Below are 25,732 nucleotides of genomic sequence, written 5' to 3'. Positions count from 1 at the left end.
CACATAAGAAAGCTGTTGACTTGAACGTTCATTCGGCCGACAACTATCTCTTCCTCGCCTTCCCATAAATGAGCGTTCAGGAAAGAAGTGAAAGTCGATTACATCTCCCCTAAAATGAAAGGATGAGGCCCAATACTTCTCCCCCCCGACGGCATCTGTATATAAGAGTGATGGACAATCTTGCTGAAATCTGTGGGGTTGGTCAACCTTTACCTAATGAGTAGATGGGTCTTTAGTACATGAGATGAAAACTCATTTCCTAATATACAGACATCAGGATGCGGCCCCGTCCTCCTCCTAATACACAGGGATCAGGACACGGCCCCGTCCTCCTCCTAATACACAGGGATCAGGACACGGCCCCGTCCTCCTCCTAATACACAGGGATCAGGACACGGCCCTGTCCTCCTCCTAATACACAGGGATCAGGACACGGCCCCGTCCTCCTCCTAATACACAGGGATCAGGACACGGCCCCGTCCTCCTCCTAATACACAGGGATCAGGACACGGCCCCGTCCTCCTCCTAATACAAAGGGATCAGGACACGGCCCCGTCCTCCTCCTAATACACAGGGATCAGGACACGGCCCTGTCCTTCTCCTAATACACAGGGATCAGGACACGGCCCCGTCCTCCTCCTAATACACAGGGATCAGGACACGGCCCCGTCCTCCTCCTAATACACAGCCATCAGGACACGGCCCCGTCCTCCTCCTAATACACAGGGATCAGGACACGGCCCCGTCCTTCTCCTAATACACAGGGATCAGGACACGGCCCCGTCCTCCTCCTAATACACAGGGATCAGGACACGGCCCCGTCCTCCTCCTAATACACAGCCATCAGGACACGGCCCCATCCTCCTCCTAATACACAGACATCAGGACACGGCCCCGTCCTCCTCCTAATACAGATATCAGGACATAGCCCCGTCCTCCTCGTAATAAACAGCCATTAGGACACGGCCCCGTCCTCCTCCTAATACACAGCCATCAGGACACGGCCCCGTCCTCCTCCTAATACACAGCCATCAGGACACGGCCCCGTCCTCCTCCTAATACAGCCATCAGGACATGGCCCCGTCCTCCTCCTAATACAGACATCAGGACATGGCCCCGTCATCCTCCTAATACAGATATCAGCCATCACTTTGTATCTTGATATCTGACATGACGGACATCATATTCATCTTCTATGCCTCCTGATGAACCGCTGGTGCGGGGAAACGCGTCGGGGTGACACCATACATAAGTGGCCACTTTTTTTGTAATCTTTCTCTCCATGTATGCTCCACTGTTAGGGCATATTTAATCCAATGCAGATACATGGTGGACCTTTGAATGTCATTTTGTGGTAATTGTTTTTATGGGTATTTTCTCTGAGATTGTTTGCATTATCTCTAGGGCATTTTTACTATTCATCTCTGCACTATCGGATATTGTTTTCATAACTGTGATATCAGGGACCGATAGGGGAGCGAGGGATAGTCCTCGTTGAGTGGGGGCGCCAAAAAATCGTGATCTTTAGGGTTCCAACCTCCACGGATAGGAAGGTATCAGAGAGGCCTAATGTAGGGTTTTTGCAGCATCTCAGTGCAGGTCTCTTTTTTCTATATTGTGGCATTTGCCATTCTTTTTCACTGGAAAATGGTGTTTTTTAATATCATGAAATAAAATAGTTTTTTATAGGGAATATATGTTCACCTGTTTTGATTAGTGATTCCTATATTATTTGTTTTTTCCTAATATCAGGACATAGCCCCGTCCTCCTAATAAACAGCCATCAGGACACAGCCCCTTCCTCCTCCTAATACAGCCATCAGGACACGGCCCCGTCCTCCTCCTAATACAGACATCAGGACACAGCCCCTTCCTCCTCCTAATACACAGCCATCAGGACACGGCCCCGTCCTCCTAATACAGACATCAGGACAAAGCCCCGTCCTCCTCCTAATACACAGCCATCAGGACACGGCCCCGTCCTCCTAATACAGACATCAGGACAAAGCCCCGTCCTCCTCCTAATACACAGCCATCAGGACACAGCCCCGTCCTCCTCCTAATACACAGCCATCAGGACACGGCACCGTCCTCCTCCTAATACACAGCCATCAGGACACGGCCCCGTCCTCCTCCTAATACACAGCCATCAGGACACGGCCCCGTCCTCCTCCTAATACACAGCCATCAGGACACGGCCCCGTCCTCCTCCTAATACACAGCCATCAGGACACGGCCCCGTCCTCCTCCTAATACACAGCCATCAGGACACGGCCCCGTCCTCCTCCTAATACACAGCCATCAGGACACGGCCCCGTCCTCCTCCTAATACACAGCCATCAGGACACGGCCCCGTCCTCCTCCTAATACACAGCCATTAGGACACGGCCCCGTCCTCCTAATACACAGGCATCAGGACACAGACCCGTCCTCCTCCTAATACACAGCCATCAGGACACAGCCCCATCCTCCTAATACACAGCCATCAGGACATGGCACCGTCCTCCTCCTAATACACAGCCATCAGGACACGTCCCCGTCCTCCTCCTAAAACACAGCCATCAGGATACAGCCCTGTCCTCTTCCTAATACACAGCCATCAGGACACGGCCCCGTCCTCCTCCTAATACACAGCCATCAGGACACGGCCCCGTCCTCCTCCTAAAGCGCAGCCATCAGGACACGGCCCCGTCCTCCTCCTAATGCGCAGCCATCAGGACACGGCCCCGTCCTCCTCCTAATACACAGCCATCAGGACATGGCCCCGTCCTCCTCCTAATACACAGCCATCAGGACACGGCCCCGTCCTCCTCCTAATACACAGCCATGAGGATACAGCCCTGTCCTCTTCCGAACACACAGCCCTGTCCTCCTCCTAATACGCAGTCATTAGGACATGGCCCTGTCCTCCTCCCAATACACAGGCATCAGGACACAGCCCCGTCCTCCTCCTAATACACAGCCTTCAGGACACAGCCCCGTCCTCCTAATACACAGCCATCAGGACAGGGCCCCGTCCTCCTCCTAATACACAGCCATCAAGACACAGACCTGTCCTCCTCTTAATACAAGACATCAGGTCACAGCCATGTCTTCCTCCTAATACACAGCCATCAGGACACAGCCCCGTCCTCCTCCTAATACACAGACATCAGGACACGGCCCCGTCCTCCTCCTAATACACAGCCATCAGGATACGGCCCCGTCCTCCTCCTAATACACAGCCATCAGGACACGGCCCCGTCCTCCTCCTAATACTCAGATATCAGGATACGGCCCTGTCCTCCTCCTAATACACAGCCATCAGCAATCTTCCCTCTCCATAATACAGTCCCATATCAGGGTAGATTCCCCTCCTGACATAACACTCTCTATTCCCTCCTCCCCATTATTTATAATGGTGACGATCTTCACGCAGGCAGGTGACAAAGGGTTAATTAGATTCTGGAGATGCTGATCCCCATATTATAAGTAGTTTTGTGTCATTGGTGTCAGGATTTCTATGTTTCTTGCTTCTGGAAACCCAACAGTGCATATTCTCTGCTAGAATCCATGCTCCTAATACAAAGACCACTGATTTCCATAATTCTGTCTCACACATGTGCATTAATTTATACCCCCACATCGCAGATAGCGCTTGGCCCCGAAATTCTCATCCGTTGCCTCCTTTAACAATATGTCACCTCATCCAACCTACAGACAAGGACGGGGGGATATGTCAATAATGGCTAAAGCCGTTCATTAATGTCCAAAGACGAGAGTTCCGAAAGAAGAATTCTTCGAACGTTTGAAAATGTTGGATTTCCCAAAATTGTAAATTCTCTTCCACCAACGGAAACGTATAGAATATCTGTGGTTTTGTGCGATAATCTTTGCGCCGCGTCGTCCAAGATTCGATTGGTCGTTTGCAATATGGAGAAATATGCATTGAGCTATTGGATATATTGCTGGGGGGGCATCTACTGGGTTTGGGCTATTTTGGTAATGCGTTGTGACTGACAGCTTCCGTTTTGTGACATATGACATGGCAGCAACCTGGCAGTAACACCATCACACTTCCACTAGTGTGTGTGTGTGGGGGGGGGGGTACATATATTAAATCCCATGGACTTGCCCCCCCCATCCCCTAGTATAATGATGGGACAGACTACCTACCCCCTTAGTATTTTAATGTCACAGGTGCCCCCTAAATATTGACCCATCATATTATACCAATTGTTAATATATTGACACTTTTCAGAATAGTCTCAAACATAAAGACCCCAAAATGTATCCAATAATTCTATCAATCTGCATCGTAAACCGTATGATGGTCTTCTATAATCCGATCGGTCTACCCCATCCCCCCCTAAGTGCCCCCAGCGCTCCCATTCTCACCTTTTGCAGGTTGCAATGTCTGTAGGATAAGAGGGTCCCCGTCTTCTTTGGTGCCAAGAATAAAGATAAAAAAAAAAAAAAGAAAGAAAAATATATATTAAAAAATCCCTATCTCCTTGTCCTGATATATTTGATTTTATGAAAAAAAAAAAATTCTATATATTTTCCTCCCAATGTGAAAAAAACCCCACAGTCTGGATCCCCTGTCTGGAGGAGGCTTTCTTGAGTCTTCTCTTTCTAGATCCAATAGAGGTGCATCGATGATCTGTAGAGGGATCCAGGAGTCATATTAGCGGAGTTGGGGGTTGCCAGTTGGGGTGGTTGGAAATAAAGAGAAAGCGTCTTTTTTCTTTTTTTTCTTCTATTATCTGGCACCGAATCCCCCTAATCTTCAGGATAAAGGAATGACTAGGATATGGGGGAGCATATTAATTCCCCCCAAAAATTATTTTTTTAAAAGGGTGAGAATTTGGGGGGCAAAAGGGGAAGAAGGAGGGGGGTCCTGGGTTAAGGAAAGCAAGGGAGAAGAGGCTGCAAAGTGAGAGGTGGCAAGCTGATGGGAGGAAGGAAGGAAGGAGAGAGAGAGTGAGAGGGAGAGAGGGAGGGAGACAGACAGAGGGAGGGAGGGGTGGGAATGTGCAGGGTGATTTATTGCAGCCCTGCAGAACTGTCTGAGAATGACCCTCCAACATGAGTTCTACTCCAGGGCTGTGCCTTATTACGCATGTGCAGGCCAGCCAGACAGGGGCTGCAGGAGAGAGGAGGGGGCATCGCCATTCAACACCCCCTCCCTTCCCAGCTCTCTCTCCCTCCTAGTCTCTGCCCATAGGAGGGGGACAGGCGCCTGCTGCAGAGCCCTCTCTCCCCTTCTCTCCCAGTACACAGGGGAAAGGAGTGGCTCTCAATAATATAAGGGATCTCTGAGAGCCAGATTCTCACCCCTACACAAATACCACACATACACAACTCCACCCCTGCACACATAAGACCCTACATGTCACACGCAACCGGTATATGGGGGCTCCCACCGCACCCACCATCACCAATGCTCTTCAACTTTAAAGGGGGTCCTGTAAGATTATCGAGACCCCCTCACTGCCTAAATTCGATCCCAGAAGATCGATCTGGAGGGATACAATTGTTCCGATTGGTCATTGTGCTCTCGGTGGAAGGATTGTATGTATCCTGTCCATAGAGGACATGGGTAGACAATAACGCAGGGATGACACAAAGTCTGCGCACCGAGATACAGTAAAACCCCCCCTAAATATCGTCTCGTTGAGAAGACCAACCTCACTGTTATAGATTCACTGTCACCCTCTTATTTGAGAAGACCACCCCTATACAATACCGTTATTTTGAGTGGCTGACCCCCAATCACCCAACATTGCAGTGAAAAAAATGGTCTTCTTTTGGGGGGTATGTATGAAAAGTATTAAAAGCAAAGTCACAAAAAGAGGAAATAGAATTCCCCCCAAAATTCAAGAATTAACACAGCAAAAAAGGGCAACAGTATTTACCTGCCCTGGTCGCAGAAACTAGGATGCAGCAAATCCATATAATAAAGGTGACGGTAACATAGGCGCAAAATACTGATGTGCCAACCTACCTGTGTGGCGCCTTTTTTGTGCCATTTTAATACTAAGCAATCACCCCCTCCATGAATTTGTAGGTTATGAGTGCATTAGTTCTGAGACCTGGGCAGGTAAATATTGATGTCCTTTTTTTGCTGAGATAATATATGAAAAACATGTCACAAAAATTGTGGTCTAGATAACATGTTCTGTCCAACAGACCACCTATTTGAGAAGCAGGGGCGGACACAGGCGGAAGACGGCCCCTGAGCAAGAACTGTATATGGGCCCTTTGCAGTCCATCATAAGGCACTCCTTTATGCAGCTTTGGCAGTGGTTTTGGACCCCCGTAAATCTTGGGGCCCTGTGCAGCTGCACAGATTGCACCAATGGTATGTCCGCCACTACTGAGAAGACAAGTGCACTTGAAAGATATCAAAAGCTGAAGGCCTGGGGTTTCATCACAATTTGTCGTCAAATTTTGGGCCTGGAACTTCAAGTCATCGCATCTCACTGTAGAAAATAGAAAAAAAAAAGTTTTTTCGATTTTAGTGTAAACTAAAAAGTCGTATTCTAAGATCAGAAAATCAGACAAAAGAAGGCATCACCTGGGGGGAAATCGGCTGATTTTGGTGGGAGAATCCGTAGCCCTTCCAGGTATTGTACAGTCGTGACCAAAAGTTTTGAAAATGACCCAAATTTTGGTTTTCACCAAAGTTTGCTGCTTTGATGTTCTTCGATCTTTTAGTCGGATGTTTCTATGGCCCAGAAAAATTCTCAGATGGAGAACCTGTGGTTAGTCCTCAAAAAGAGGGTAGACAAGAAAAAGAAAAGAATAACACAGAAATTGTACTAAACTCCAAGCACTAATTGGGTAAGAATAGGCGTTATAAGTCAGGATTGGTCCCAGAAGCTGATATTTAGCGGCCAGGGCGAAGGGTAGAATTTTTAAATAAGAAGCCTCAACACTGAAAATATTGAGTCTTTGCATAAACTTCATGTATTTGTCAATAAAAGTTTGTAAAAACTTATGAACTGCTGATAATTGTACTTCATAGAAACAAAAACAATGAAGCAGCAAACTTTGTGTCAGTCTCAAAATTAATGGCTACAACTGTGGTAATAGATGGCAAACACTGATATGTGCAGCCATTAAGGTAAAGCAAAGAGGGTTTCAGTCCCCCCATTAGTAGAGAGAATCCCCCTGTTCTGGCTTGTAGAGGGGGATCGCTATTTGGGGTCTCGCATCTAGAATGTCCATTGGACCTGATTGAGCGCAAGGACAGGAGTCGTGTTAATGAGTATAATATCTAATCTATAAACTATCTATATTATCAAAAATATATATTTTTACCAACTATCTAAGGGTGTATTCACATTGTGATTGCAGTGTCCATTTGGCAAATATATGGGAAAATCTCCCAGGGTATACATCAAAATTATCCATAGTGTCCCATTCACCTGACGGAAGATAAGAACAATTCATTCTGTACACAGTCGTTCATCCTAATGTACAGCATGTAGAATCATAGACTCGTAGAGTTGGAAGGGACCTCCTGGGCCATCTGGTCCAACCCCCTGCTCAAAGCAGGATTCGCTAAATCATCCCAGTCAGATGTCTGTCCAGCCTCTGTTTGAAGACTTCCATTGAAGGAGAACTCACCATCTCTCGTGGCAGCCTGTTCCACTCATTGATCACTCTAACTGTCAAAAAGTTTTTTCTGATATCTAATCTGTGTCTCCTCCCATTCAGTTTCATCCCATTGCTTCTAGTCTTTCCTTGTGCAAATGAGAATAAAGTTGATCCTTCTACAATGTGACAGCTCTTGAGATATTTGTAGACAGCTATTAAGTCTCCTCTCAGTCTTCTCTTTTGCAAACTAAACATTCCCAAATCCTGCAACCTTTCCTCATAAGACAGGGTTTGCAGACCGGTCACCATTCTGGTCGCTCTTTTCTGAACTTGCTCCAGATTGTTGATGTCTTTTTTAAAATGTGGTGCCCAAAACTGGACACAGTATTCCAGATGAGGTCTGACCAAAGAGGAGTAGAGGGTAATAATGACTTCACGTGATCTAGACTGCATGCTTCTGTTAATACATCCTAGAATTGCATTTGCCTTTTTTGCTGCTGCATCACACTGTTGACTCATATTCAGTCTGTGATCTATTAGTATACACAAGTCTTTTTCACATGTGCTGTTGCTTAGGCCTATTCCTCCCATTCTGTATATGCTTTTTTCATTTTTATTGCCCAGATGTAGTACTTTGCATTTTTCCCTGTTAAAAACCATTCTGTTAGTTGCTGCCCACTTCTCCAGTTTATTTATATATTTTTGAATCCTCTCTCTCTCTCTTCTCTAGTATTAGCTATCCCTTCTAGCTTTGTGTCATCAACAAATTTAATCAGTTTACCCTCAATTCCTTCATCTAAATCGTTGATAAAGATGTTGAACAATACAGGGCCCAGGACAGAGCCCTGTGGTACCCCACTTGAAACATTCTTCCAACTGGATGTGCAGCCATTTACGACCACTCTTTGGGTCCGATTACTAAGCCAGTTATGGATCCACTTAACAGTTGCCTTGTCCATTCCATACCCAGCCATTTTTTCAATAAGGATTGTGTGAGATACACCATTTCCCTGATCCACCCAATCAGTGATTCTGTCATAGAAGGAAATTAAGTTAGTCTGACATGACTTATTAGTTACAAACCCATGCTGACTCTGTTTTATCACTTCATTCTTATCCAGGTACTGACATACATATTGTTTAATAATTTGTTCAAAGATCTTTCCTGGTATAGAAGTCAGACTCCCCGGCTTATAGTTGCCTAGGTCCACCTTCTTCCCCTTTTTGAAGATAGGAACAACTTTTGCTCTTCTCCAGTCTTCTGGGACTTCTCCTGTTCTCCAAGAATTTTCAAAGATTATGGAGAAGGGTTCAAAAATTTCTTCTGCTATCTCTTTCAGTACTCTGGGGTGTATTTCATCTGGACCTGGAGACTTGAATTCATTTAGGTTAGCTAAGTGTTTCCTCACTATCTTTCTGTTTATAGATATCCTGGATTCTTCTATTCCCTTAATAGGACAGTGAAGAACAGTTGATGTTACATTTCCTTTCTGAGAGAAAACAGATGCAAAATATGAATTTAATAGTTCGGCCTTCTCAACATCCTGTCTTACCATTTCAACATTTTCATCCTGTAAAAATCCTATAGCATCTTTGACTTTTCTTTTACTTTTGCCATATCCCCAAAATCCTTTATTATTGTTTTTGACGTCTCTTGCAAGCCTCAATTCATTGTCAGCTTTAGTTAATCTGATTTGTGCCCTGCAGGTTCTGCAGACAGCATTATATTCTTCTTTAGATATGCCTCCCCCTTTCCATTTTATAAACATTTCTTTCTTCCTTTTTAGCATGTGCTTAAGTTCTGTGTTCATCCATCCTGGTTTCCTTAAATGCTTCCTATTCTTCCCTCTTTTCGGAATTGTTAACAATTGTGCTTTGAGAATTTCATTTTTCAAGATTTCCCATCCTTCCTGGACATTTAATATATGTTTATGGGTGATTCCTGCCACTGTGTGCATACACATAGGAAATCTTCCAGATGTAGACATTATATGGGGAAGAGTATTGAGACATACGTCTTAATCATTGAATTCCACCACCGGGGTAACAAGTCCCTCATGACATTTCTTCCCTCCTAAATCTTCCCCATCGACTGTGAGTGACATTATTGAGAAGCGGAAGGAACCGCAGCAACTCCGCTACGAAGCGGAGACCCTGTAATGTCACAGAGCGGGGGGCCGAAAGCTGAGGAGCAGAGGACAGAAAAGTCACCATCACTCTGCTGACCCCATAACTGCAGAGTCCAGACCTCCTCTAGTATTACCATCAGCACAAACACTGCGCCCCATCAGGAGCTTCATGGCCCATCAGCTGCATGCAGCCGTACATCACCAAGCACAATGCCGAGCGTCGGATGGAGTGGTGTAAAGCCACTACCACTGGACTCTGGAGGAGATGTGCTCTGCGCAGTGACAGATCACACTTCTCTATCTGATGTCTGATGGAATAGTCAGGGTTTGGCGATTCCAGGAGGATGTTACCCCGTGACAGCTTTGTGCCCTCTGTACAGATGGCAGAGGAGGATAATACTATGGGATGTTATCAGGGGTTGGCCTTGGCTCCTTAGTTTCTTTGATGGGAAATCTTAATGATTGACGACAAGACATTGTAGTTTACAGCTTTGGGGGAACACTGGTGAAGACCCATTTCTCTTCCCCAAGACTGTGTCCAGTGCACAAGGCCAATAAAAACATGGTTGGACGAGTTTGGTGGAAGAACATGACACAAAGTATGGACCTCAACCCCATTCAACACCTTTGGGATGGAGTATATCAGAGATAATGAGCTCGGCCTCTCCCCATCATCAGTATCTGACTTCATAAATGCTCTTCTCGATGAAGGGGCAAAAATTCCCACAGACGCCTCCAAAATCCTTCCCAGAATAGAGGGAGCCGTTATATCTGCAGAGGGGCCGACTCCATTTTAATGTCTATGGATGTAGGATGGAAGGTCAGAAAAGCTCCTGGAGGTGTAATGTGGAGGGGGCACATACTTTTGTCCTTACAGTGTCTCTCTGATGTACATAGTCAGTGTGACTAATCCCTAATCTATCTCTGCATGATCTAATACAAAACCCCAAAAACTGTTTGTAAAAAGTAAAAAAAAAAAAGAGCGTTGTGTAAACTGATCTCACGCAACTAAACAATATATACAAATACACTTATCACAGGCGCACTGTAAATATGTGCAAATAACACACACATGCTGTATATAAACATGTCACGTTATAAATCAATCACAGTGAATACAGTACCTAGAAGTAAGCAGTAGACTTTTCATTACGTGATTATTTTGCATCAGTATTTGCATTTTCAAAATCTCAAAAATAAATTGTTCCTTGGCCGTTATATAATGGCAAACCATAAAAATAATTATCACCTCTGCGGACTGGTACAAAAGTCCCGGGAGTGCCGTCCACCTTCTGTTTCTATCTGCTGATATTTCTAAAGGCCTATTCCCAAATAATCAACTTATTTTCTGTTCATAAGTTTAGGGGATAACTTGCTGATTGCTGTGAGTCAGTGATCCTGAAAAAAAAGAGACTAGTCCTGAGTAAAGAGGAGGTGTGCATGCTCGGCCTTTGTCCCATTCATTGTCTACGGGACTGAAGGAAAGAGCCAAATGCTGAACACAGCAGTACCATAGACAATGAATGAATTCACACGTAGCACAGGGTTGCAGAGTTCCTTTCTCGGGATCCCAAAGCCCAGTTCTCAGGATCGCTGGAGAAAGAATGGGGGGATGACTTGAGTTTTTGGAAATAACCCTTTAAGGGTTTTTTTCACACATGCGACATTTGAAAATTCAAAGCGTATATTGCAACAAAATCCTCGGCAAATATTTTCTTGTGTGAAGTGCTACCGAGGGTTCAGAAAGCTTAGACATGGCGGATTCTCTGGACATTATCCATCCAAATTTGATACAGAAAAATACAATAGCAGCAACACTGGTTACCAAATCTCATCCATCCACAGCCAAATCCACACGTAACACTTGCGGATTTATCAGCGGAAAATCAGTACATGTGAATGTGCCATCATTGTGAACCTGATCAGGTATGAAAACCATCGCATTATATAGGTCTATGCTTTTCTGTATAAAGAAATACTCCCTCTACTGGCAACATCCAGCAAAAAGAGGATTTCTTTATGTACATGACCAAACCTCCCATCACTTAATGTAATATTTCAGGTGCCTATAAACATGGTGGAGCGCATGCTCCAATTTCAGCTCCATTTCTGATGGTTGCTAGAAATATATGACCCAATGGGACATTTGGGTTTTATTTTTCATGCTAGGGTGTATTTCTCATAGAAAGCAGCAAGAGGGTAAAAGTCCAGGTCTATGTGTCCCAAGTAACCCATTTTGCTTTCTTTCTGACAATTTAGTGACTTTCTTCTGCTTCCGTGAAGAATGCCAGCTCTGTGGTCCGAGAAGAGCACAGAGACTGTAAGTACAGATATGAGATGATTACATGGCGATACTGGGATCATGGTGCCGCTTTGCGACATCGCATCTAATAATTCCCTGTGGTGTCGCATTGTGACCTGCGACCGACTGCACGTGTTTCCAAATGTGTTTTACTTTCATTGGTCGCAAGTCACACGTGACTCGCTTGTCAAACCCCAATGCAAGTCGCATGCGATTTATTTTTCTTCACGTTTGGCGATTTTGGCCATGGCACAATTTGTGGCATTGAGACCCCTTGATGCTGCAATGTGACGGTGGCATTGAGTCACTTTGTCTGCATGACTTGTGTTTTGCAGCCAGTGTTGTCGTGTTGCCCCAACCGCAGCAAATTCATGGCTCCAAAATACTTGCGCGACAGCAAAATTGCGCAAATGTTTTTGGTCGCTCAACTTGTCCTAGACTTGCTGTCCTGTGAAACACATTTCCATGTAGCCCGAGATTTATAGGGCAGATATGTTCTTTGGTGGGAACAGTCTAGGCTCATAGGGGGCTCTGAATACAACAGGTCCTGAAGGTCAAACGGAAGGGATCCCGATTTGGGGGTGACTAGGGTGTATTTATTATGGGTCATTCACAAGTAACCTATGAGACCTTACTGATGATGTGTCCCATGTAATGAAAACAGCAAAGGTTGTCCATGCAAATATTCTGTATAAATAGAGGATGGGTCCTGTATTTCTTCTGGAGGACCCAAAGACCCTTAGTCCGATCCTGTATTGCTATACATGCGCTAGATTTTCCCTGCATAAAGTCATAGCTTCCACAACGCAAACAAAAATCTATTAACTCACTAATTTTATTCCTGGACTTTGCAGGGGATTTTACTTCTACAGTTTACTGCTCATTGCCTAGATTACCGGCCACCTCTGCAGTCTATCAGTGGTGGCTGGTGCTCTGGGCAAGGAGCACAGAGTTTACAATCTCTTTGCTATGGAGCTTGCAGGCGCTGATCTGAAGCGGGCTGGATTGCTGGATCCGTCCAGTGCCCCTGCACTCCTGTCTAACTTAGCAGCACTGGAGAGCTCACAGTTCGGGCTCAACCACGTGGCTGGTTGAACTGTCAATCATCAGGAGGGCACTCCAAGCAAGAAGCTATAGATTGACCCCTCTTGAAGAATGAAGATGGGACAAACCCTTTAAATGAAGCAGATATCAAGTACTGGAGCTACAGCTACATCCAAAGTCTATGGGACTGACGAGGATAGAAAAGTACAGTATGTGATTACATAGTCATATGGATTTGTATGATGTATTATGTGATTACATTGGCACAGTGTTTAGTACCTTTTCTCGGATTGAGACGTGTAAAAGAGCAATTGTATGAAAAAACTGGGGGAAGTAAATTCATTTTTGTGCAATTTTTGGATAAACTTTAGTCTTGCAGTCAATGGCTACAGAGTTGATTGAGGAGCTGTTAGAGCAAAAAAAACGGAGCGTAAACTCTCCAAATTCAGGGCAGACATATTATTGGTGCAACCTGTGCAGTCGCAATGGAGTTGTGTATTATAATGAGCTACTGGGCTGCAAAGGGCCCATATATTGTTCTTGCACATGGGCCCTTTTTCGGTCTGTGTCCACCAATGCTCCAAAGATCGAGCACATAGACAATTGCACTTTTCTGCTATGACAAGGGGTTGGAGAAGTGTTGTGTTGCAACTAGAGCTTCCATGGATTTGCAACTATCAGTTCCTTAGGCTATGTGCGGATTCTGCTGTGGATCCGCAGCGCTTCAGGCTCTGCAGGTCAGCAGCAGATTTAGCTGCGTTGTACAGTACCATTGTTTGCAATGGTAAAACCAAAAAACGCTGTGCACATGCTGCGGATTTTTCAGCACAGAATTGCTGCGGGTTACAATCCGCAGCATGTCAATTCTTTGTGCGGATTCCGCTGAGGTTTCAGACCTTCTCCATTGTAGAGGTGTGAAACCGCAGGACTAAACCGCAGGCTAATCCACAGGTAAACCGCAGGTCTTTTGACCTGAGATTTTACCTGTGGATTTTTACAAATCCTCGCGGAAAAATCCGCAGGACCAAAATCTACGTGTGCACATAGCCTTAGAAAGCAATTGCTCTAGGGGCGGATATATCATTGGTGCAACCTGTGCAGCCGCACAGGGGCCCAGAAGGTAAGCGGGCCTATTCCACCTACAAAGCAGCTGGAATTGAGCTATTGGACTGCAAAGGGCCTATATACTGTTCCTGCACAGGGGCCCTCTTCTTTCTGTGTCCACCAGTGAAGAGCACCATATAATTTGCTGTTCGACCTTACACTTTTTACATCTTTTTCGGACATTATCCAGTACGCCATATGTATATACATTCTCTTTTCACCGACAAAGTATTCAGGATATTATGGAGCTGCTCATTCCTCCCACTCCTGGGCCCGCAGAAGATCAGCAGACACATGGGAAGCTGAGCCTGAGATTACACCCATGTGCAGACTTCACTTTGCATGTGTGAGATTAATAAGAGGCGGCCAGTGCTGTGTGGTGAGTTCAGGAGCAGGGTGTGGCTGGGAGACGGCCTGGAATTAGGAGTGGGTTATTGTCGGAGCGCACACGAGGTGCGTGGGAGGACTCTGCGGTGAATGTGGAGGAAATAAAAAAAGGCTTCGCCACTCGCAGGTCCCTTGTGTTCTGTCTCCTCGTGTTCTAATATTCTCAATTATGTAAATACAAGAAAAAAGTAATTTAATACTAGAATTATTTGTGATTTGGTATTTTGGACTCGGCACCTTTTTCCAGTTAATATTTATAACCTGTGCAGGTGTGACGGCGATGTTATTGGAAGTAAACAGGCAATTTTTTTTTATCTCATACAATCTTGTAAAATTGCCAACTATAGAGCAAGCAGGAAGCAAAAAAAAAACAAAAAAATCAAGGATGTAAAAAGTACAAAACAAAAATTAGATATAAGAATTATGGTTATGCTCCTGATCCAGAATATCAAGGTATTACACATTTGTACTGGATGCATGGACTGGTCACAGGTCTCCTGATTCCCAACGTCATAGCCTCATGTATTTATGTTACTCACTTATATAGCGCCATTAATTTCCGCAGCGCTTTACAGACTTCATCATCTCTGTCCCCATTGGGAGTCACAATCTGAATTTCCTATCAGTATGTCTTAAGCTCAGAGTGTGGGAGGAAACTGGAGAACACGGAGGAAACCCACACAAACACGGGGAGAACACACAAACTCCTTGCAGATGTTGTCCTTGGTGGGATTTAACCCCAGGACCCCAGTGAGGCAAAGGAAAAGTGCAAATCACTGAGCCTCCGTGCCGCCCCTTGACCTTACATGTATGCCTATTAGACTGTTGTGGATGGACTAGAAGTAGGGTTAGTGCAAATCAATTCGCAGGACAAGGTCCATTGGCGACCTCAGTAATTTGCTGGATGGAAGCCCTGAGAGCCGCCTCCTACCTAATCGGCTTCTGTGGCTTTTCTTTTGATTAGCCAGGCTGGCGCAATGTGGGGTTGCACTGGTTGGGCGAATCTAAACAGGAGCCGGGGGATGCCTTCAGTAAAGGTGGTTCCTAGGGTTCCCATCCAGAGCCACAGATGATCAATGCGGCCTATGGACTGAGTCCATCGATGTTCTGCTCCTGCTACGTTGCAGCGTAATGCAGATGAATGGGGTCTCGCTGCAACCCCTAAAGTAGTGCAACCGCAACAAGCAAGTGGTAAAAAGTAAGTATCAGTTTGCTATTTTTGAGTTGCCTGTCGCAGTCATGTGTCATAGGTGTCGCAATGCAACCCCATTGAGATAGCACATAGCAGCACACAGAAATCTTTGGCAATGAGCTGTGTCGCTCCCAAAGCTGCCATCTAGCCCCAGCCAAATATAAAACTTGAGACCAGATAAAAGACTATATATAGAACAGGGGGAAAATAAAGTAAATACAATTACTGATATTCCAAAGACATACTGATAGGGAATTTAGATTGTGAGCCCCATCGGGGACAGTGATGAAAATGTGTGCAAACTGTAAAGAGCTGCGGAATATGTTAGCGCTATATAAAAATAAAGATTATCATTATTATTATATGCCAAGATTAATTGGTCACTGTTCAGACAATGTGATCTCATTAATAATGTGGTAAATAGACAATCACCTTACATAAATATGATGTTATCTTACCAGCGTTGGAGGACCACCACTTGAAGAAACTTACCTTTGTGTGGAGACACCAAGACAGTCTGGAAATATGGCACATCTTTCAGTTCAGGCCTGCTAAGGCAATGAAGAATAGCATGATTAATGAATGCTGGGAAATGAAGGAAAAGAAGCTCCTGAACCTATAGTGCTGGCAAAATGCCACTAGAGACAGTTCCTGGACATATTAGGCTGGTATATGCACTCAAAGCAATTTTTACCTCATTGTGCAGAATGGTTTAATACTTTTTTGCAGCATATTTGACCCCGATGAGAGTACTGTGAAGTATGTACTAAACAGGGGACGTGGTACCCTAACATATATGATCTTGAGTGCCTGGTAATTCATGTCTATTGGCTTGAACGACCGTGGATAAATTTGTACAATGTTAGGATCCATGGTTCAACGCTAAAACAGCCATTGCTTCATTACCACTCTGAGAAGAGTTGCCTTATGTGTGTGAATATTGTCATTAATATATATATGGTTGTGTATGTACTGCTATGTATTTATGAGATGCTTTTAGTTAAGAATTGTTTAGCTTTCCTATGTCTTTATCTATATTTCACAATTTAAAAAATACTAAATAAAAACAAAAATTATGTTGTCTTAACTTCGAAAAAAAACACTCAAAGGTGTGTCCACTAGGTGTCTCCCTTCTGTCAACCCTGCTGTTCACTGCCTGTTGTCGAGTATAATCCGTCTCTATCAGCAGAGAAGCAGAGTCAGTCAGGAAGCCATAGGACAATAGCAGATGCAGTGCACGCTGGAAAAAGAGAGAAAGAAAGTTCCTGCCCCTATAATGCTTGCAGAATGCTGGTGAAAAGTAACAGACCAATAAAAAATGCTAAATGACAAGTTACAGAGAATGGCAGGTGGGATAGTTCCTGTTTTGTACACTGAAAGCAATTTTATCTTCTTATGGGGAATGAGGGCAGAAGACTTTGCTTTTATTGAGGGTTTTTTTTCCTTAGTTTTTGGACCTGATTCCATGATGGCGTCCTCGAGTGGATTTCACAGGAAGCAAGTAGGGAGAAAATCCAATAGAGATGACAGACATGACGCATGCTCCAATGCCTCAATCTCCGACTTGTGGCCCTTGTGTCTACAACCCATGTAAACCTGTTCTGCATCGCTATCAGCATCCATTGATTGTTCCCCACAACCGTGGTGACAATATGGGACACCTGCTCCTTTTGTACCTTTGTACTGAGCAAGGACATGCCCGAAAAGAGAGCAAACAGTTAAAGAAAAGCTCAATGCCTTCCCCCTACCTCTGCAGTGACATTCATGCTCACTAGTCACGTCATCAACATGAACACCTTCATTTACTAGGCAAAATTATGCAATAATAGTAATTAACTGATTACCTGAATCTGATAAGCTGGTTCGTAAGGCCAGGCCAGAGTAGAGGAAGATTCAATAACTTCATGACTGAAGAGGAAGAACAGCAAACTTACGGTAATTTTTTTACTTTCAGACATGTTAGATGAAAGTTGGCCAAACCAGAAGATGTTGGAGGTGAGGACCTGCAGATCATCTGATGTGATTGGGGGCATCCTAAGAGATAATGGCAAGGGATAGACAGTTTACATTTTTATTTTCAGGGGAGAGAAGCTCCTTCAGGAGAGGTCTAGCAGCGACTTCTTATCCTCTCCCCTTTATGTACATGGGAGCTCTCAGCAGAGATGACAGTCGGTTGACCAAACAATTTGCCAACAGGAGAGTTGGGCGAATCTCACAAAATTTGATTTGGGCAGATACAGTCATATGTTAAAGTTTGGGCACCCCTATTAATGTTAACCTTTTTTCTTTATAACAATTTTGGTTTTTGCAACAGCTATTTCAGTTTCATATATCTAATAACTGATGGACTCAGTTATATTTCTGGATTCAAATGAAGTTTATTGTACTAACAGAAAATGTGCAATCTGCATTTAAACAAAATTTGACCGGTGCAAAAGTATGGGCACCTCAACGTAAAAGTGACATTAATATTTCGTAGATCCTCCTTTTGCAAAAATAACAGCCTCTAGTCACTTCCTGTAGCTATTAATGAGTTCCTGGTTCCTGGATGAAGGTACTTGTGACCATTCCTGTTTACAAAACAATTCCAGTTCAGTTAAGTTTGATGGTCGCTGAGCATGGGCAGCCCGCTTCAAATCATCCCACAGATGTTCAATGATATTCAGGTCTGGGGACTGGGATGGCCATTCCAGAACATTGCGGTGTTTTGGATCATTGTCTTGCTGAAATATCCATCCCCTGCGTAACTTCAACTTCGTCACTAATTCTTGCACATTATTGTCAAGAATCTGCTGATACTGAGTTGAATCCATGCGACCCTCAACTTTAACAAGATTCCCGGTGCCGGCATTGGCCACACAGCCCCAAAGCATGATGGAACCTCCACCAAATTTTACTGTGGGTAGCAAGTGTTTTTCTTGGAATGCTGTATTTTTAGCCTCCATGCATAACGCCTTTTTGTATGACCAAACAACTCAATCTTTGTTTCATCAGTCCACAGGACCTTCTTCCAAAATGTAACTGGCTTGTCCAAATGTGCTTTTGCATACCTCAGGCGACTGTTTGTGGCGTGCTTGCAGAAACGGCTTCTTTCGCATCACTCTCCCATATAGCTTCTCCTTGTGCAAAGTGCACTGTATTGTTGACCGATGCACAGTGACACCATCTGCAGCAAGATGACGCTCCAGGTCTTTGGAGGTGGTCTGTGGATTGTCCTTGACTATTCTCACCATTCTTCTTCTCTGCCTTTCTGATATTTTTCTTGGCCTGCCACTTCTGGGCTTAACAAGAACTGCACCTGTGTTCTTCCATTTCCTTACTATGCTCCTCACAGTGGAAACTGACAGGTTAAATCTCTGAGACAACTTTTTGTATCCTTCCCCTGAAAAGCTATGTTGAATAATCTTTGTTTTCAGATCATTTGAGAGTTGTTTTGAGGAGCCCATGATGCCACTCTTCATGGGAGAATCAAATGGGAGAACTACTTGCAAGTGGCCACCTTAAATACCTTTTCTCATGATTTGATACACCTGGCTATGAAGTTCAAAGCTCAATGAGGTTACAAAACCAATTTAGTGCTTCAGGAAGTCAGTAAAAAGTAGTTAGGAGTGTTCAAATCAAGAAACTGATACGGGTGCCCATACTTTTGCACCGGTCAAATTTTGTTTAAATGCAGATTGCACATTTTCTGTTAGAACAATAAACATCATTTGAATCCAGAAATATAACTGAGTCCATCAGTTATTAGATATATGAAACTGAAATAGCTGTTGCAAAAACCAAAATTGTTATAAAGAAAAAAGGTTAACATTAATAGGGGTGCCCAAACTTTAACATATGACTGTATGCTCAATTTGGCGTCAAGGCGGCCTGATTTGCACTTAATAAATGTGGTACAAACTAAAATTGCAGTTAAAAATATAACATACTCACTACTCCTCAGCCCTTCTCCAAGCTTAGGATATTGGAAATTCTGAAGGATTCATAAACTGGCCGTTATGTATCCCCTAGAATGTGCTTAGAAGCATATTGAACCCGCTGGAGAGCACGGAAATCACAGCTACAGCTTTGCTTGAAATGCAAAATAAAAGTAAGTCTGGACTTGGTCAAGTTATTTGACCAGGTCAGATCTAGGAAAACCTGACATGGGCTTTTATTTTTGGAAAGACCTATAAGATTGGTAGTGGGTTGGATCTCTCCTTCCACTCTGGGTTTTTGGAGTGGCTGATGTCCACAATTCCCATTTAAACTTTCAGTTTAGCATTAGTAAGTCAGAGTGTTGCATGCAATCATCTGAGCAGGGAGATCTGTACAGTACAGGTCTGTGAGACGACTGAACACAGGCGAGCGAAGGCAACTGATGTACCCACACGTGATGCGGTGGTCCAGTCGTTTGGTACTGACTGTATTGGATGACCTGGCTGCGATGCGGAGGATAACATTTGCTTTTACTTTGTGAGATTTGAAAATAGACTTTTAAGTTGGACTAACCTGTCACTCCTTCTTTACCGCACTGTGTGAACACCGCTGCATTACAGGTCACCAGTCAGGAATTGTTGCCAAAATATGGGTGATAAAATATTAAAATATAGTTGTGTGAGCCCTATCTTACTGCCACTGGAAAACAAGCACATGGAGTGTCCAGGCCAATGGTGCAAAGAAAACATGAGGACCCTCAACAGACCCCGTTCTATCATATGTCTGACATCTGGCACAAATTGGGGTGATAGTACTATATTATATACTGTAACTCCAATTCCAAAAAAAGTTAGAACTCCATGTAAATGTAAAGAAAGCATGATTGTAATGATCTGGAAATTTCTTATTAGCCATATTTTGTTCACAGCAGAACACAAATCAAAAGTTGAACATTGGACATTTTTCCTTCTCTTTGAAAAAAATTAACTCATTTAGAAATTGATGGCAGCAAAGCATCTCAAAAAAAGTTAGGACGGCGGTTAGCAAAAAGGTTGGAAAAGTAAGTGGTGCTAATGAAAAACAGATGGAGGGTCAATTATCAAGTAAATCACATGAGTGTGTATAAAAATAGCAAGTGAGAGAGGCAGAGTCTCTCAGAAGCAAAGATGGTTAGGGGTTCACCCAAGTGGGCAGCAACTAACAGAATGGTTTTTAACAGGGAAAAATGCAAAGTACTACATCTGGGCAATAAAAATGAAAAAAGCATATATAGAATGGGAGGAATAGGGCTAAGCAACAGCACATGTGAAAAAGACTTGGCTATACTAATAGATCACAGACTGAATATGAGTCAACAGTGTGATGCAGCAGCCAAAAAGGCGAATGCAATTCTAGGATGTATTAACAGAAGCATACAGTCTAGATCACGTGAAGTCATTATTTCCCTCTACTCCTCTTTGGTCAGACCTCATCTGGAATATTGTGTCCAGTTTTGGGCACCACATTTTAAAAAAGACATCAACAAACTGGAGCAAGTTCAGAAAAGAGCGACCAGAATGGTGACCGGTCTGCAAACCCTGTCTTATGAGGAAAGGTTGCAGGATTTGGGAATGTTTAGTTTGAAAAAGAGAAGACTGAGAGGAGACTTAATAGCTGTCTACAAATATCTAAAGGGCTGTCACATTGTAGAAGGATCAACTTTATTCTCATTTGCACAAGGAAAGACTAGAAGCAATGGGATGAAACTGAATGGGAGGAGACACAGATTAGATATTAGAAAAAACTTTTTGACAGTTAGAGTGATCAATGAGTGGAACAAGCTGCCACAAGAAGTGGTGAGTTCTCCTTCAATGGAAGTCTTCAAACAGAGGCTGGACAGACATCTGACTGGGATGATTTAGCGAATCCTGCTTTGAGCAGGGGGTTGGACCAGATGGCCCAGGAGGTCCTTTCCAACTCTACGATTCTATGATTCTATGATTCTAACTGTGTCTTCTAGAAAAATGTTCCTCAACATAAAATTACACTTTAGACTTTGAATACTCCACCATCTACAGTACAGAAGAATATAATCTAAAGATTCAGAGATTCTGTAGAATTGCATGTGCACAAGAAAACAAGGCCCAATGATCAATATTGGATGCTCGGTATTTACGGGCCCTCATGCGACACTAAATTAAAAACAGGGATGATTTGGTTGAACAAATTACAGCGTATGCTCAGGAATACTTCCAGATATCATTGTCTATGAATAGAGGTCACCGTGCAATTCGCAAAGGCAAGTTACAGCTCTATCATGCAAAGACGGTGCCAAATATTGTAGCGCCGTCATCCCTACACGCTTGCCTCCTTCCCCGGCAGGGAAACAGACTCTCACCGCCGTGGCCCGCATCATGCAATTCCTCTTCCTGCTGCTGCCCGTAGTCTACCTCCTTCTTAAAAGGACAGCACACGCCGTCCTAAAGTGTACAATAGCTGGGAAACACTTTTTAAGGCACCTCCAACTGATGGGAGGTGCCTGAGCAACCTGTTCACTGTGTTAGTTGCATGCTTGCGAATTCTCAAGTCCCCTGTTGTAGTTTATCTTCCAGTACCTGCCTGTAGTTTTCGTGCCCACCTGTATACCAGCTGTACCTACCTCCACCTGCCAGTGCATGCCTGTATACCAGCTGTACCTGCCTGCATCTGCCTATACATCTGCCTTACCTATCTGAACCGGCCATGCCCACCTGTACACCAGTTGTACCTGCCGGCACCTGCCAGTGCCTGCCTGTATATCAACCGTACCTGTTTGCACCTGCCAGTGTCTGTCTGTATACCAGCCGTCCCCGCCAGCACCTGCCATTCCTGCCTGTACGAGATGAACTTTCCTTCTGGAATGTTCCAGCTTCCTACCCCTTTGGGGTCAGCTGCTGTTCATCCGAGGTCCGTGCGGATGTAGCATCTGGTGTCCATTTGGAGCCAAGTCTTACCCCACAGTCTGGGGCTCTGGTGAAGAGTCAGGTGTTCATCTAGTTATGCCCCTTCAGGCTCTCCTTGGTCCACGACACAATGGTTCCACCATTCCTGTTACAAATATCAACACAGTCTAGAAACAATGAGGCCTTTCTGAGCCAAAGCTCATTTATAATGGATGGAGGCAAAATTGAAAACTGTTCTGTGGTGGGTTGAATCAAAATGTGAAATTCTTTATAGAAACCACAGACGCTGTGTCCTGAGGACTCAAGAATAGTGGGACTATTCAGATTTTTATCGAGGAGTGTGACTGTCCAGCTTGTTATCAAGGAAAGGGACAGTCCAGCTTGTTATCAGCGCACAGTTCTGCACCTCTGATGGTATGGGGGGCATTAGTGCCTATGGTAGGGGCAATTTACACGTGAAAAGCACTATCAATGCTGAGCTTTATATAGGTGTTTTAGAACATCTGCGCCATGCAGACAACGTCTATCTATTTCAGGAAAGACCTGAAGACGAGGCTAAACCACATACTAGATCTATCGTAGCATCATGGCTCCGCAGAAGAAGAGTTTGGGTGATGAATCAGTTGACTGCAGTCTGGATCTTTCGCCAATAAAAAACATTTGGTGAATTATGAAAATAAAAACCCTACATCAAACAAGAACGGGACAGCGATCCACTGCCAAGTCTCCAGGAATTGGTCCCTTGACCTCCCATCTCAGACGTTTGCCAACTGTTGTAAAAAGAAGAGGACATGCTACACAATGGTAGATAGGGCCTGGGCCCAACTTTTTTGAGATGTGTCGCTGTCATTGATTTCCAAACTAGTTAATTTTCACCGCCATCAATTTCCAATCGAGTTAATTTTTACAAATGAAATGAAAAATTGTCCAAAGTTCAACTTCTCGTCTGTGATTAAAATATGGATATAAGAGTTAGATTTCCAAACGATTGTATTCTTGTTTTATCTATATTTTACACAACATAAAACTTTTTTTGGAATTGGGGTTTTACCACCAATATACAATCATGGTAATATTTTCCAAACAGATATATAAAATTCCAGGCTGCGTATAAGACATGACTCCCAATAACTATCTCCAGTGCTGCCATCATCCTGCGTGAATCCTGATTCCCAAGTGACGAGATTCCCAATGAGGCAGACATGTGACAGCCTCAAGGTGCTAGGAAGATTCATTGCTGGGTATTTAGCGCTCTGAGAGGACTAATGATCCTGGAGCTGAGAGCTGTGACAGCAGAGGGGACAAACATCACTTCTTCTATCATCAGTCAATAGCACAGCAGGTGTCCAACGGATTATGAAGACCAGAATAATAGTGTTAGGTGGCGAGGAGTCTCCAGAGGTCACTTTCTCCTTGGGATCGAAGATATTAGAAAAGAAAAACTCCAAAAAGGATCAACTTCGAATAATGAGCAAATTATAATTACAGCTAAGGTGGGGGTTCTCCGTTTTGGCTTGTCCCCCAAACACTGAGCCGAAGGAGGAACTTAAATTAGGAGCTCAGAGACTATCTGAAATCTTTAATGCTTCCTAAATTATTACCAAAGTAGGAGTATTGAATGTATTGCCACTCGGTGTCATAATTGGCGGAAACCCTCCCCCCCAAAAAAAAAATCAGAATTTTCTAATAGGGATATTTGACAAAATTTTTTCAACCCTTCAAATAACCTCCTTGAATCCTACGTCAGTAAAGAATCTGGAGCGGTCTAGGTGGTGGAACCTCTGTGCTGTTATCCGAGGAGAGCCTGGAGGGGCATGACTAGGTGCCTCACCAAGTCCGACCTCGTATTCATGGCGGCTGGCGATAACACGATCCAAGAAGGGACAAGGGAGAGGGAACCAGGTGCTTCACCAGAACTGACCTCGGGTAGATGGCAGCTGACCCCCAAAGGGACAGGAGGCAGAAATGGCTAGGAAGGGTGTAACGGGTAGAACAGGTAGACAGACAGGCACTGGCAAGTGCAGGTTGGCCCGGCTGGTATACAAATGAGCACTGGCAGGTGCAGACTGAACCGGCTGATATACAGATGAGCACTGGCAGGTGCAGACTGGACCAACTGATATACAGATGAACCCTAGCAGGTGCGGAGTGGACCAGCTAATATACAAATGAGCACAGACAGGTGCGAACTGGACTGGCTGATATACAGCTGAGCACTGGCAGGTGCGGACTGTAATACAGATAAACAAGCTGGTACGGACATACAGGTACTGGACAAGAATACTGACTGGCGGTACTGGGAACCTGATAACTAGCAAGCGTGCTAGTTGATCAGGCACCTTCATGCTGGAGGAGGTGCCTTAAATAGTAGGTGTCCCCCAGCTATTGGCTGGGGCCACTTTAAGACGATGAGCACGGCCCCTTTAAGAAGGAAGTGCGTGCCCCAAGCACAGTGCCTGGGGATCTGCACACCATGTGCACACCCCGGGCATCAACAGAGACGGAGGAAGTGTGGGACAGGGCCACGGCGGTAAGCCAGTGTCTCTGACAGAGAAGAGGGGCAGCATGCAAAGACGCTGGCACTAAAGTATCTACAAGTCCAAACACTAAATGAAGCAGCAGTACCTGTCTCTCAGAGTGGGAAATTCCAGCAAAATCTGATGAGTAGTAGTAGTCAGATACTTCTAAACATGGTAACTCACTTAGAAGATATTCACACAGAAAGGCTGTTTTCACATGTCTGATATTCACAGTCTGTGTTCGGACCACAAAGTCTGGAGTGGACGCAGGACTTCTGACTTGAACTCAACAGTCTCATATTTTGAGTGCAGGTTTGGAGACCAGTGACTGGCCCGGACATCTCCGGCCATACTACGACTGTGAATGTCAGATGTGTAAAATTAACCTTAGATGTAAGAAGCGCCCAAATTATTGAGAGGCGTACATCTCAAAATTTTGAGCACCTTGAGCTGTTCATGCTCCACAAACTGAAATATTCAAAAGCTAGAGATGAGTCAAATTCTCTGACTAGCTCAATATTAAGAAAAGCATAGAAATCAATCATCTTAATAAATTCCCCCCAAAGCATTTTGTATGGCGGAAAAACATTGAAAAGATAGTGTGCATGACAGAGATATTGGAAGGTTCCTAG

At 44.3% G+C, this 25,732-nt stretch overlaps 1 protein-coding gene across 9 annotated transcripts in view; it reads right to left on the bottom strand.

Moving 5' to 3' along the window:
• GLIS2 (GLIS family zinc finger 2) overlaps positions 1-25,732 on the bottom strand; it is a 60,338-nt gene that overhangs the window by 30,750 nt on the left and 3,856 nt on the right. For 2 of the 9 annotated variants that reach the window (XM_073553533.1, XM_073553531.1), the window contains exon 1: positions 4,378-5,501. The gene's annotated coding sequence lies outside the window, so the exon portion shown is untranslated. Of the gene's footprint in view, positions 1-4,377; positions 5,502-16,234; positions 16,294-17,586; positions 17,777-25,732 lie in introns of those variants that run through there. The other 7 variants (XM_073553534.1, XM_073553532.1, XM_073553536.1 and 4 more) reach the window with 7 other exon arrangements.

Source organism: Dendrobates tinctorius, unplaced genomic scaffold, assembly GCF_039654945.1.
Source record: "Dendrobates tinctorius isolate UK_male_01 unplaced genomic scaffold, ASM3965494v1 ptg000202l, whole genome shotgun sequence".
NCBI lineage: Eukaryota > Metazoa > Chordata > Amphibia > Anura > Dendrobatidae > Dendrobates > Dendrobates tinctorius.
This window is presented reverse-complemented; position numbering and strand designations above follow the sequence as displayed.